We start from the raw sequence: 15,543 nt of genomic DNA on the forward strand, positions 1-15,543 counted from the left end.
ACTGACATAACCTAAAATAAACCCAGTATCTTTTTAAAAAATTTATGTGTCCTTATTCTTTAAAAAACAATGTATGCATTATTTCAGTATATCCCATAAACAGAAATATTAATATAGATTCGCCTATTTGAAAAAGGCTTTAGCAAAGGACATTTCCCCTTGCAATGGGACAGCTGAAGAGGTGTAATTTAACAGCTTGCAGAGGCCCGTCACTGTGTGATTGAGGTGGCCATAAGGCATGGACATGACCAAGGCCCATAAAAGACACAAACAGGTGGGAGAGTGTGCTGGGGGGGGTGGGGGGCACAGGCTGCAGAGTACAAAAAGGAAGAGGTCCACTGTCAGAGAGCTGAGACAGGACAAGGCAGAGAGCAAGACTGTCAGAGGAATGGGAGGAGAGAAGAGGAGAGAAGCGCAAATCTGAAGCTGGGTCACATCTAGACAGGACACAGGCAGAGGTAAAGCTGGAACAAATGGCAGAAGTAAAAGGATGAGAGGCAAATGAGTGGACGGGGCACAAATAGGGAGGAAGAATGACTCTCAGGAGAGGGGATGCACATAAAGGGGAGACATGATTTCTCTGGTTGACCAGAAGGATAGTGATTACAAAGATAAGAATGGCAGGAAAGGGACGAAAAGGGAATAAGTAAGCAGACAAAATAAGCAAGAAGTACACAAGTACTAGTTAAATGCTTAGAAAATCACCAGGCAATTAGGCTAAGCTGGAAAGAGAGCCACAGCTGTACCCAAGAGGGGACCATGAGAAAGACAGAGGCAGGCAATTGAAGTAACTAGCTACTGGGGTGAAAATGGAAAAAAAAAAAAAAAAGGAAGAAGAAGATGGAAATGGTGAGAAGCAGGAGAGGGAAAACCCAAAGGAGACACTGGCCCAGAAACCTTTTTAACTTTCTGTAAAAATCTTCAAGGCCCCAAACTAGGCCAAGATTCTGACTGACATTTCTGAGCTCACCAGCTGCTGTTTCCTTGAGAGAATTCTGACAGGAAGGCATAGACATGCAAGCCAACACTGCCAGCTCTGGAAAATAATAATAATACTAACACTCCGTGTTCTAAACACCCCATGGGGCTGATGCCTCTCACGGAAGAAGGCACGAGAGGAGGAGGGACCTGACTGCAACTCTTCCCCACGTAAGTTCTGAGCTGCTCCCCCACGCTGCTTTCTCCTCTAATTGTCCTCTGGCCGTTCCTGCCTTGCCCATCTGTCTTTCTTTCTTGGTGCATTTTTTGGGAAGCCCTGCGGGTGATCTGCTTCTGTCAGCTGAAGCCAGCACTGCAGTGTCTGTGGGAGCAGGTGAAGCGCCCTGTCCTGCGTGCTGCACTTCCTGCAGGTGGGGGAGGAACGCTACAGTCCAGATCTATCAGGCAGAGCTAGGCGAGGAGAAATGAATGAGAGAACTCACCCCTGCCCACATTGGCAGTATGTGGGAATGACTGGTGGACTAGTAAGTATTGAGAATGGACTGGTTTCCATGTGCTGGGGCTTGAAGCAAAGGCAGAGGGGGAGGGTGGGTGTGAAAGACAGAGGGACCATAAAAGGCAGCTCCTGGGCAGAGGATCTTGCATGTCACCTTAAGTAGCGGCTGGTCAATTATTTAAAGAATAGCTGGGGTTTGAGGAGTGATGGATGAGAATTTGACAGCACATAACCTTGAACTTGGGGCTTGCCCTTTCAGTACCTTGGTAAGATATTTTGAATGCATGTTGAAATTTTCTTCAAAGCAACTCGAAGGAACTTATTTATTATATGTAATTTTTCTCAAATATGCAGTCATTGAATGGGAGTGTTCTCTTCAGATAACCCCACAGATGTTCCACTAAGACTATGTGAAATATTAATTCTTTTTTTAAGAAAAACATGAAGAAACTAAGTTCCCCAAAAATGCATTTCTTTGGAAAACTAGGACAAGAACCAGATTCTTTTACTTGTTCTCTGGACCTTAAGCAATTCTTGATTCTCACTCAGTTTAATAGGTTCACAAAATAAATAAATAAGTAAATAATAAGAAGAAGAAGTAAAATATTTTGGAGCTAAAGAGCTTTCCAATTATTCCATATTAATATGTTATCTTAACATTATATTATCGATATGATCTCTCTGCAAATATGACAGGAGGTTGTGTGAGTTAGTGGACCCTCTGTTGGGCTATCTTCTCAACAAAAACTTACCTTATTTTATATCCATTTTTCACCACTTTTCACCAAATTTCGCTCAAGGTTTATTGGTAAGAACTGGAAGGCAAAGGGATGATTCCCAGTAGTGTACAACCCCTCAAGCTGAAAACTGAGTAACTTCACAGGCAGGGTTGCCTACTCTTTGGGGTGTAGGCCACCTGTCTGCATCCTCATTGGTGAAAGCTCCTACAATCACATTCTTGAAGAGCCACCTTCCTGACTTCTCTGTGGCTTTACTCCTCTTCCACCTCCTCGTTATTAGGAAGCTCAGAATGTGAGGGACAGTTTCTTGCTCTTGAACTGTTGAGCATCAGAAACACTGAACAAGAGCCGTGGTTCTCGATATAGTCCCCGCAGATAAGCACCATTAGATCACCTAGGAACTCATTAGAAATGCACATTCTAAAATCCCACTCCAGACAGACTGAATCAGAAACTCTGAGGGTGGGACCTGACAATCTGTGTTTTAGCAAGCTCTCCAGGTGACTCTGATACCCTGAGTTAGAAAGTTAAGATTTTTTAAAGTGCTCCTTTCTGAACCCACAGAGCTCAGATCTCCTTACAGTTGTGACTCTGGTCATCTACAGGGCTATAGCTTCTAAAAGAGATCCTTCCACAAACAACCACCTTTCAGTGCCTTGTGTCTTCCATCTGTTAAAAAAAAAAGATCATTTATAATATAAGTGACTTGTTACAACACTGAGAACGGTGCCTCCACTCAGTAAGCACTCTCTGAGTGTGGTGGAGGTGGTAGCAGCTTTACCTGCTTCACCCTTACTATGCAAAAGGTCTTCACTAAAGCAGTAGGTGGTATGGAAAATCAAAAATGAAGCTGTCAGGACCCTGGTGCTCATGGGAGGAGTCACACGCCTGACAGGCACACAAAGAATCAAACAGCAAGGTAAGATGTGTTGTGTGCCCATGTACAGGAGAAACAACAGGAACTAAGAGGAGGAGGAGTACAACTGGGAGCGAACTTTGTGGAGAAAGTGTCTTTGGAGCTGAGCCTCAAAAAGAGGAATTTTAACTAGTGAAGATGGGCAAAGGGAAAAGAACATTCCAGGTGGAAATTGAGCACAGGGAACATTGCAAAGATAAGACAGTAGTGGTCAGGTGTGAACAAGAGTACCCGCTCACCTTTCTGTGACTAGCATGTCAGTTGTTCATGTGTGGAGAGGGATCATCCTGTTCCTAACCATTGGTCACCATGTTTACTGAAATTCTTCCTTTAATCCAAACTAATTTTCCTTAGACTCTTGTAAAATGAGTCTTTTCCAGTATTGATTTCATTACTTTGGCATCCATATCTGTCTGTCTTGTCTATTATTAGATCAATGTTTGTTTCAAAGTCTTTTACTCACTGGCAGCAGAATAAGTTGAGAATAGCTGCAAAAATGCAGATTCCTGGGCCCTGGCCCAGGTGGCTTATTTCAGCACCTTTGAGAGCCAGTCAGAAGAATCTGCATTTTAACAAGGTCCCTTCTGATTCTAATGTTCACTCCAGTTTGAGAGCAACTCTCCTAGAACTGTTTTTTCTTTTTCCCAAATTTGCTGAGCACAGAAATCACCTGGGAGTGCTCGTTAAAACTATGGATACCCAGCCGTTCCCATGGAGATTTCAATCCCATGGCTCTGAAGTGGGGTGTAGAGAACAGCAGTTTTAATTAGTGCCTTCGTGGCACTAAGGATCAGGCAAGTTTGGGAAACAGAGTGTATTAGAACAAATGTGTACCTTGGGCCTCAAGTCATAGGTCAGCCACATACTAGCTGTGTGATCTGGGCAAGTTTCTTCACCAATCTAAGTCTCCAAATTACTTAAATTGCTGGAGATAGTTTCATCCTGTGTAATCAAATGTACTTCACAGAATTGCTGGAAGTATAAATAAGTAAACAACTTAGTATAATGTTGGCTCCATCTCCTTGCCCCCTCCTTCCTTGAAGTCCCAGCTCTAGCACTCTAGCTCTGAGGAGTAGCAGGACAAGGACATCAGTGATGGAAAATGCCACCGATACTCCCCTCTTCTGAGCAGGGATCCTCAGAAGATGCTGCAGGGAGAGAAGATGGGCTCTTGGAGCTGGCCTTGCTCTTGGCTGCCCCTGGAAAGTTAAAAGGGGACTCATGCCCATGACTGAAGCAACATTCAGAACTGGCCAGTCCTCTAAAAATAGCAAGATGTTCTGGCTGTGCCTTAGGAAAAATAAGATCCTATCCTGACATACTACCCCAAGCTTGCCTTAAAAGGAGGGGCCTCTGCTTTATTTCCTACCTCCTCAGCCAGATGATGGTAAGCCCCAAATAATTTGGCTTGTATCTGGTGAACTCCAGAATAGCCTCTGTTTCATGGACAACCACCAAGAACACCAGCAGAGGTAACTGCATAAGGTCACAAGTGCTCAGATTTGGGGGTGGATACCTCTGGGCAGACCAAATATTCCTTCTGTAAACACTAGCAGGGTCCTCATCCCCATAAAAGTAGGCAATTCTGATTACATTTTAAGAAACCATTATTGATTGTTTTAAACTTTCAAGACTGTAGGACAGAAAAGGGACTGGGAGACCTAAGATGCCTATATTAGAAATTCAGAGAGCGAGGCACAGGTGATTTGGTTACAGAAGTTCCTGGTTTCCTCTCCTCACCCAGCAAAGGGCTAGCTAACTAAAGTCAGACCTGTCATAAGAAGCAAAAGCCAAATGGTCAATAAAGAGTCAGTCTGAGTATCTCACCATATACACGTACATCTTTTCAAAAAGGTCCTGAAAATGAGACTGGACCCTCGATATTCAAAACCTTTAAGAATTCTTGTCAGAAATGATACTGATGAACTCCTTTCCTTAACAAATCCTTTTCAGGCATATTAAAGTATAAAAATTGTTTTTAAAAAAATATTTTTATACCAGTTAAGCTTTTCCATGTATCTTAGAATCACCTCTTATATGAAACTGTCATGAGAATGAAACCCATTAAAGTAGATCAAATATAAGGACTTCCATGCAGTGAGTAGTTTCAGGTGCTGTATTAATATTAATTAATATTAAATAACAGTACTAATAGTAACATAAACCATTTAGTAGGCTTCTAATACTGTGTTCACAGCACCTTATATAAATCTATCTCATTGAAGCCTCCTGTAGAGTAAGCATTATTATTTTCACTTTATAGATGAGAAAACCGAGCCTCAAAGGGGCTAAGTAGCTTGCTCAAGGTTACGGAGCAAGAATGCACAGATGCCCAAGCTCTTCTTCCCTACATACCTCTCTGTTGCCAATAACCTTATGTTAGCTTATAATTCAGACTTCTCTCTGTCTTAACATATCCTTGATTTTTCCCTAATTAGAGAGTCTTTCTGAGGACCATTAATGGGTGATCATCATCCTCACTTCCCTGTGATGTTGTGTTTGAGTCATTTATGTTCAAAGCCTGCTCTGCTCAGTGAAAGAAATAGGGGGAAAAGGTGCTGGCTGTCTATGCCTGTGATGGTACCTTTACTGTTACTTAAGTGCTGAATGCTTTCAAATGGTACTTGTCTCTCAGGAAATAAGGGAAAGAACAGTTTATTAATTAAGGCCTTTGAAAAATTGTGTGATTTCAGGGCAGAGAGAGGGGAAATAAATCTTGTTTTCGATAACATGCTGAGTGACATTTTGTGTTGCCATGGGTCTGTTCTCCCATGAAACTCACAACCTTCTCATGTGTTACCTCGTTAACCTTCACCCCACCATGTGGTGGGCAGAGCAGCTGCCCAACCACTACATGAATGAGGGATAGAAAGGTGGCGATTTTGCCAAGTGGCCGGGTGCCCCTTATAGCTCCCCATTCTTTCTATTAACATCAGCTGCCAAATTCAGACGATTTGGGCAGGTAAGAAACTAATAATCTTAAAAAAAATACCTACATCTAATGACCATATGAATGACTTTTGCCCTATGCAAAACTCAGAGGAACATGTCTTTATATTCCCCATCCTAGATTTTTTTCCCTTTCATTTAGGCCTGGTCTGAAACGTTTTGATTTTCATTGTAGTTGTTTCTTTTGTATTGTTTTCTCAGCCTGCCCATTTTCTAATCTGTTCCATGAGTTTCCTTCCTGGCGTCTTATGTTAGATGATCAGAAAAAGTAAGAGGAGATTCAGAATCAATAAAGTAATTGGTTATTAAAAGTTTTTTTGATGGTTTTTTTTTTTCCTGAAAATTTTGAAGCAAACTTTTAAGTAACTTTTGACTATATGAGGTTGGCCTTGACAAAAAGGCAAAAACAGTCATGCCCAAATGCTAAGGACAGGCTCCCAGGATGGCTAGCATGTCTTGGTTATCTCACAGAATTTTCCTTTTTTTAAAAAATTATATCTTCTGTATTCTTATATGAATTAATCACCTTCTGGACCTCAGCTGGCTCTTCCTAGTTCTCTGGACTAAAACACATGGTGGTCTCTCATCTATGCAAACACCCACTTCTGAAACTCACATGACAAACACTTTGGAGATTTTGACCTGACAAATTTATGAACCTCTACTTGACTCTTAAGTTCCCTGGCTCCCTACAAGAGATAAGACATTCTCACCTTCTCGGAGGGACAGCCACACCTCCTCCTTGGCACTGCTGCCTCCCTCCCCGTCAACCTCTGCTTCTGATTGGCCACAGCCCCCACATGTGGGGGAGGAAAAGCAGCCCCACATTCTCACTGATGTGAGGCTTCCACTGGACAATCTGGAAGACTATGCTTTCACAAACGCTTATATAGCAATTCAATTGGATTAAATGAGCTATTGGATGATTCCCAAAGTCAGATTTTGATTGGAGTGCCGAGGACATTTCCCTGTTTGTTTTGAGACAAAGTATGGTTTCTGAGCCATCACCACCACCAGTGCCCCAAGTGCACAGCTGTAGAGGAATTAATGTCAGAGCATCAATCCCATAGCGTTTTCTTCGCTTCCTTCCTTCTCAACTCTTTACCATGGGGTGATCCAAGACTCTCTCTCCAACCTGATTAGTTTTTTTTAAAGGATTACTATTTACACGTAAAACCAGACAAAAATGATAGCTACTGCACTGAGTCATGGATTTAAAGAGGTTATATAAGCAAAGCACCAAAAATGATTCCTTTCATAGAGTAAGCTTGAAAAAAATTTCACTCTTCTTTTTATTAATTTTGTCACTAGATTTCATTAAACCCTTGTCAGTGCTGTGAACCTCAACCCTTCTCTGAGGTGCAGTTCTTCTGTTGTCACATTCTCTGTTTCCTGGTAGAGAATCAGATGCTATGAAGATGAAGACCCCTTTGCCCTCTAGCCAGGGTGGGCTGTCCAGACCCCAAGTGGCTCAACAGCTGCCAGCATCCCTCACTCCGTGGCTCTTTCCTCACAGCTTGTGAGGCAGGTGATAGGCTAGGGGGAGCAGAAGCCAAAGAAAAAAATCCTTCCCACAATGAACAATCGCGCTTGGAATGCTGCCCTGGCAGCTGCAGGCTTCAACACGCGCGCACGGCAGACATACAGTAGGACACTAGGAGGGCCTGGCTGTTTCTAAGTGGAATTTGTTCTCAGTACAGAATATTCCTCTGTTGTACTCCCTCTTCTTTTAATATTATTATTATTATTATTATTATTATTATTATTATTATTATTATTATTATTTTCCCTTCATGGGAGTGTAAACATTTAAAAAGAATTATACTGAAATGTATAAAGCAGCAGCTATTAAATGAAATAATAGTAATAAAGAATATAACTGCACCAAAATAAGCCAGTGAAACTTGGGTGCTGTTTATTTCTGAACAAACAGCAGGGGAGATATAGGGCCCCAAAAAGCACTGCCATTTCTCCCAACAGGTGTGTTCCGGGTTGGTTTGGGGGGAAGGACAGGGTAGATGAGACAAGGTCCCAGGGACCCCACCCCCTGTTTCCCACTTAGTGGAGGAGAGATGGAGTGAGTGGCCCACATCTGAAATGCGGCTGCACCTGGACAGTGGAGGAAGCCGGGGCCAAGACTGCTTCCCGAGGCCACATGCTTCTTTATATCCCCATACGGATTACTTTGCTATGGAATGTAAGGAAGTGTGTGGTTTCGGCAAGTGCCTCTTCGCTGGTCCCATGGTCCCACCCAGAGGCGTGACCCTCCTCCTCATCAGGGCTTTGTGCCAGCAAGGCTCTCCCTCAGCAAGGGGAGAGAGCCTCCGAATTCTGTGTGGGCTGCTCTCCCGTAGGCCCTTCTCTTCCTCTGGATGTTCCAGAGTTCAGGCCCAAGAGTTCAGGCTGTCTTCCCAGCCTGCCAGACCTCATGCCATCTTGGCAGCGAGAGGCCGTGTCACCTAAAGGTTTTTCACAGAATCAGCCCTGACCTCCCAGCTCCTTCATCCAGTCATGCTCCTGAGATGAGACGTTTCTGCTAACCAAACTGAACTGTAATTCTTTTATATCTGTGTCTTTCCTCTCTCATCATCTGTGTCCACAGCAGTTTTTGCATTTCAAAGGGCTTTTGTTGCAGTTAAAAAGGCAGGTGCTGTGAGCCCAGGAGGCCACAGCCTCGGGTCACATAGCCAGGCCCCTGACCTTGTTCTGCTATCTTTTCCACGTCCCATCCCAGCCCTGTGGCCAAGCAGCACTTTGGAGTGAGGCTGTTAGGGGAAACGATTGAGGTACTAAACTAGTGACTCACTCATCAAACGGCTAGGTCCCTCTCTCCCCTCCTTCCTGATCCCCAGGGTTCCCAGCCCTGACCTGAAAGGGCTGGACTCACACCAAGAAGGTGGTGGATTTAGAAAGAGACTCTGAGCACGAGGAGATATACTTCATTCACCCAAGGCGCAGGCCTTCTCCTTCCCTAGCAGTTCAAATGAGGGAGGAGGCTGAGAGAGTCTTCCTCCCTCACTTAAACCCTAGCTCCAGGCTGGCTGCGTGCCTGTGGTCAGTGAGTGTGTGAGAGATGCAGGCTGGGACCACACTAAGTGTGCCCTCTGAGTTCTTAAGCAGAACCGCAGGAGGAGACACCACAGGATGTGACAGTGTAGCACAAAAAGGGGCTATAAAATAGAACAAAGAAGCAGCAAAACAAGGTCGTGGGATGAGGAGGAAAGGGAAGGACAAAGGAAGGATACATGTGTATGTGCAGCAGGTGGCAGAAAAATGCACAGTGGCCAGAGATGAAGGGTGCCTTTCCCCCCGAGGTGAGAGCACCCAGAACACAAGGGCCCAACCCCTGGCCTGACCGCAGCAACACAGGTGACACCACCCACCTCCCTCATCAAGACACCAGGCAGCTGTCTCATGGCCTTCAAGGACACGCAAGCAGTACTCTTTAGGGAATTGGGGGGTGGAGGTTTGGGGAGGGAGCTTAAAGAATGTGGCAGAAATACTAGAGATGGAGCAGAGATAAGACTGACCAGAGAAATTGATAGCTTTAAGTCAGTGGTTCTTAATGGGAGGTGACTTTGCCTCCAGGGCACATCTGGCTAAATCTGGGCACATTCCTAGTTATCACAACTAGGGAGTTCTACTGGCATCCAGTGATGCTGTTATATACCCTACAATGCACAGGACAACCCTCCAGAGCCAAGACTTATCTGACCCAAATGTCAATATGCCAAGGTTGGGAAACCTTGCTTTAGCGCTGTGCTTTGTATGAATAAGGATTCTGACATTGGCATCTTATGGCATATTATCTTCTGAAGAAAGTTATGGTCCTTATTTTGTGAACATTCATGCCTGTAAAGCAGGCAGCTGCCTCAGACTTGTGCTTCTTTCCTATGACAACGCTTTCCCTTTTCTGAATCATACCTGCTCTAAAGATAGTTTTCCCTTCTTTACCCTAAGGTTGATTTCATGTCGTCTGCTCAGAAATTGGGGGGGGCGTATTGTGTGGGCGGGGCAGGATGTGAGTAAAGAGGAGAAGAGAGATGATGAAGAGGAATGTCCTGATTTGAAGAAATTACACTGCAAGAGGCATGACGTTCTGACTGATGAGCTGGACCCACATACTTTTTCCGTCCTGATTTTAGACTGCCTGATGGAGCTGCACCCCACAGCTGCCTAGCCCCCTGTTCCCCAAGGGGGAGCTGGCCAAGGACGGCGGGGTGAGGGCGAGGTTAGCCAGAGGGGAAGCTGGACTGCAGCAGTTCTAAGACCCCTCTGCCATTGGCAGTAGGAAGAGGAAGGAGGTAAGATGCCTGCCTGCTGAGCCAGCAGAATGCACGCTGAGACTGAGGGGACTCAGTACAGAACAGATGCTTCAACATCACCCTGCACAGACCCTCCCAGAGCCAGGCCGCAGTTGCTGGGACCCACTGCTTTACCACCACCACCTTCACAGTACGCTTTGACCTAGTTGTCTACTTGCAACAGAAGGAAGGGAAATACGTGAAGGACAGGCTGGAGTTGAGCATGAAACTCTTGGCCTCAGAAGCAGTCAGAATTGTCTCAAGAACTCTACGACTCCTGAAAGTGTCCATTGTGCCCACCAGGGACTTAGTGTTGGCCATCTTTTCTCTGTTTTCACTAAGCTTTACAATAAGTAGGCAAGGCAGTATGCTCCCCCACTGTACATATGTTGAAACAGGTTTAAAGATGTTGTATGACTTCCTAAGAGCAAAAGAGCCAGGAAGCATCAGTGGGATTTGAACCTAGGTAAGCATGACACCAGGGCCACATGCTTTCTACTTTGTTACACTTCTCCTCACCAGGGAGAAGAAACAGAAGAGCAGGTAAAGCCTACTCCCAAGGGCAGTTTTCTTGCATCATTCAAACTATCCTTTCTTCCTACATCTTTCGCCATCTGTTCAAATACAATACATCATGAAGGTAGCCACATCACATTTCTAGGGAGAGTCTCCTTAATCAGCTCCCTACCCCCTGATCACACTTGGAAGCAGAAAGAAACTAATGGTTATCTCTCGAGTCCAATGGTTCTCAAACTTGAGCTGCATCAAAATCACCCCAAGAGCAGGTTACAACATAAATTTCTGGCTTCACCTCCAGATGCTGTGGACTGGTAAATACTGCTTTTCCTTTGCACAGTCAGCCTATACATTCTTATGCACTGGAATCCAAATTCATCCTTTAAAATCTAGAAGAATCAAAAATGTTTCCACTTTACCCATTTGTCAAACCAAACAACCTCAAGGTCTATCACTGAGAAAATGACTAAATAAAATGTAGCATGTTCACCTAGTAGAAAATTATAAACCAATAAAAATTAATAAGCTATAGTTTCCAATCATTGTAGGTGAAGGTTACAAATATGATTTGAAGTGAAAATATCAAGTCACAGAAGAATGCCTATAGTATGACATCATTATGTTAAAAAACGAGCAATATATTATTTTGGAATATATGTATAAATGGTAAAAACTATTTTAAAAGGCCATTAAATTATATTTAGAAAGAAACTCAGAATAATAGTTACCTCTGAGAAGAAATTAAAGAGCTAAACTGGGAAAAGCATCAGGAAGCACCATGGTATTGGTAAAGTTCTTTTTCTAACTGGGTGGTTGCTTGTGGATATTGGTTTTATCACTACATGTCATAACTTACATATGTATTACATACACTCTTCTATATATGCATCAAATTTGAATAAAAAGTATCATTTTAAAACTTAAAATGTAAGATATTCAAAGAATATAAACCAAATGTTAAATTTATTTTGGAAAATGGAAAGAGAGAATTATGAAAGACTTTTTTCCATATTCTACAATTCTATATCCTTTTAGTTCTTTACAATAATTACATCTGAAAAAAATAAGGATCAAAGAAAGAAAATTAAAGTCATGCAATTCAAAATAAACATTATATACGGTTTTCACAAATCCTGTGGATGTTCTGGACAAGGCAAGCTACTGTGCTTTGATTCATGCTAATGCTGGTTCTCTCTGTGTTGCAGGCTTGGACCAATGATGCTTGGTATACACCGAAGAACCCTCACGCTAGAGGCTGCCTGCAGTCACCTCCCAGTGGAGCTGCCTCCTGCTCTGGCTGGTCAAACGGAACCAAGTCCGTCTTCCTGAGAGGTTTGGTCCCCTTCAACCAGCTACAGCAGGGCTGGCAATGCCCAGTCCTTGGAGAAACAGAAAAGACCCACCTGTGGCTGAAATTACATACTAACACTTTCCTTAAGAAAATGACTGATTTTATCATATATTCCTGTGCTCCCAGGAAGGGAATAAAGAGGAGCCCTGGGTTCAAAAGTGAGCAAGATTTTCCTGCTCAACACACAGAGCTTGGTGGCTTTACTCCCACAACTAGACCCACTCACATGCTCCTGACATACACAGTTAGTAAAGATTTTGAGGATGGAATTTTTTGCCAGCTCTGGGCCAGCCAAGGTAAGAGCATGAGACCTTGAAGACAGGACTTCTGCTCACAAAGGGCTAACAGTCTAAGTAAAGAAATTGGATGTCTGAATACGGCACAATTCAAAGGAATTGCAAGCCACAGCATGGCTAGTTCCAAGATACAATAATTCTTATACAGCACACCAAATACGCTTGACACATTGGGTACCATCAAGGCTTTATTGATCCTTCAGTCCAAGATACCTATTTACTAAGCCATATACATGTGATTCAGTTTCTTGATCTATAGGATAGTGATAATAATCATTGTACTCACCACATATGATTTTGTGTGGAATGAAATGAGAATACATGTAAAAAGTTCTCAATAGTTGTTACCTGTTACTAAGGAGAAATCCTGACCTGTCCTTCTAATCTCTCTTTCAAAATTTGTTTCTTTGACTGTGTATGCCCAAAACTTAACCTGTGCTCAATAACATTTGTTGTTTGAATTCCAGAAACACATGTGTTCACATGCTAGAATCTGACATAATGTAGTCTCATAATGCATAGGACCCACCAAGTCTCCACACAGCAGGTGTAGTGCTTATCTGCACATGCCTGCAATCAGGGATACCTGGGTTTGAATCCTGCCCTTCTCTTTTATTAGCTCTGATATATTCCCTCAATTAACATTCCATAAACCTCAATTTCCTCATCTGTTAAATAAGAACAATGATACCTAAAGTTGATTTAAGGACTTAAAAATATCGTGTATATAAAGAGCTAACTATAATCTTTCAAGAAACAGCAGCTATTGCTGTTTTGCTAGTGCACTTGGCAATTGCTCAAGGACAAGGTAGTGTCCATGGGCACTAGAAAAGTGGAAGACCAGATATTTTTAAAAACTCAAAATCTAAACAAAACCTCATTACAAGATATCTTTATAATCCAACTATTAATTCTATTATCATGTGTTACTGATATGTATTAACTTTTACTAAAAAAAATGCTTCATGCGTGAGACCCACTAGTATCACCTTAAAGAAATATCCTTCCAAGAAAGCCTTCATTTGTGAGCTAGTCTGTAACCATGTATTCTGCTGGGTATGTGAAAGCCCCTGAGTGTATAATCCAAAGGTGTAGAGTTTAGACATGGGCACTGGTGTCAGACTGCCTGCGATCAAGTCCCAGCCCACCAGACCCCACCAGCTATGCCATTTGGGCAAGTTGCTTGATGTCTTGGCCCTGAGTTTCTTCATATGTAGAATGAGAATAGTAATAACAGTATCTACCTCATAGGATTTTCACGAAAATGAAATGAAAATACATGTAAAGGTCTAAAACTAGCTCTGGGTACATAATAAGCTTTGAAGACTTTTTATCTTTGACAATGTGTCTGAAATGTTCAGAAAACAAAACTGCTGTTCAATAAAACATTGTTTAATAAATGATCATCATCTTTATATTTTTATTCTAAACACAAATATGGGATCAAGTATTGCATTGGCCAAAAAGTTCATTTGGTTTTTTCTGTACCATGGCTCTAGTAGCACTTAGTTGTTTTTAACTTCATTTGAAGCAATTTTGTTAGATTGCATTGTGATAGCTGTCATATCAGTGTGTATTTTTAAAAAAAAATCAAAATTGGTGAATTTTTGTGTACCCATTTTAATATTGAAGATGGAAGAAAATACGGCACATTTTCAGCATATTATGCTTTATTATTTCAAGAAAGGTAAAAATACAACGGGAACTTAAAAAAAGAGAAAGGTTGTGTGGTTGTGCAGTGTATGGAGAAGGCACTGAGACTGACAGAATGTGTCAAAAGTGGTTTGCAAATTCCATGCTGCAGATTTCTCACTGGAAGATACTCCATCATCAGGTAGACCCATTGAAGTTGATAGCGATCAAATCAAGACATTAATTGAGAAGAATCAACACAGGAGATAGCCAACATACTCAAAATATCCAAATCAATAAAGTTTTTGGTGAAAATGAAAAATGTGTGTTTTATGTTATGGAACAACCATATAGACTTTTTGGCCAACCCAATATTCCGGCTCACACCAGTGCCAACCAGTAGTAAGAGGCAGGGTGCTGGCCAGCTTTCCTGCCTCCTCTGTTCTGCAGTGTGATTAAGCTTCCCTGAGAGTGAGAGGTATGCCTCTAGGGGCAGAGGCAGGGGGATCCTGAAGCACAGTAATGGAGCTCTCACTCAGACACCTAGGAGAACAGAAGGGTTAAGCAATGTGAAAACAATTATGATAGTGCAAACAAAAAGGGCCACATACTAAACCTGACAAGCCTACATGATGGCCTTACAAACTCAGAGACCAAAAGTAGCCACATAGGACAGGCTGAAATTAAAACTTTTTCACTAAAAGCAGTTCCTGGTGGGTAGTTACGTCCTAGGCCTGTATATTTCCCTAACAAAGGTCAATCTTCACCTTAACTAAGTCTCTTCCAGTTGTCTTTTTGCATCTATGATAACACATCTAATAACAACCTTTCAAATGTCAGAGTAATCTTCTTCAATTCCCTCGGGGCACAACCTCCACACCAAAGCAGGGAACTCATTGCAATGCAACATGGCTCCAGCAGCAAAGGCATCTGGGAAATGCTGGGCTCATAAATCTCTGTAGCCTCAGACTTGGCTAACTACCCAGAAAACTGGAATAGAGTGCTACCACAAAGGAAGTCAATGAATGTATTGAGTGTGAGGACTGCCTGAGGTTATCTGTTAACTTAGGAATGCATTATTCTTCCTGGTGGTCTGATTGACTAACCACCATGTAGTTTTACTATTAACCACCAGTGAAAAAGGGATCCTGTCCTGGGAGGGCTATGTATTCTTCTCTGCTGGCCACCACTTAGAGCAGCTGCTGCTTTGCCCATGTATGTAAGTTTCTCCTATTAAAGTTCTTATAAATTTGAATAAGGTTGCCTGTCAGTTCTTCAGAATTGATCCTAAATTTAGATTTTCGGGGCTTTCCCCCAACACTAAAATACCATCTCTAGGTGCCGTAAACATTAATTGTTAACTATCCTGTACCTACCAATGTAAAAGAAATATGTGTCTCTCCA

General features: G+C 42.6%; 1 long non-coding RNA gene across 1 annotated transcript; it reads left to right on the forward strand.

Annotated features, from left to right (window-relative positions):
• The first annotated feature begins 361 nt into the window (after nt 1-361).
• Nucleotides 362-12,829, forward strand: LOC150007153 (uncharacterized). Its single transcript, XR_016511789.1, has 3 exons — nt 362-458; nt 927-1,149; nt 12,066-12,829. It is a non-coding gene; the product is annotated as an uncharacterized LOC150007153 (long non-coding RNA).
• Nucleotides 12,830-15,543: the final 2,714 nt, after the last annotated feature.

The sequence above is a fragment of the Furipterus horrens genome, unplaced genomic scaffold, assembly GCF_987537825.1.
Source record: "Furipterus horrens unplaced genomic scaffold, mFurHor1.1.pri manual_scaffold_6, whole genome shotgun sequence".
Classification (NCBI taxonomy): Eukaryota; Metazoa; Chordata; class Mammalia; order Chiroptera; family Furipteridae; genus Furipterus; species Furipterus horrens.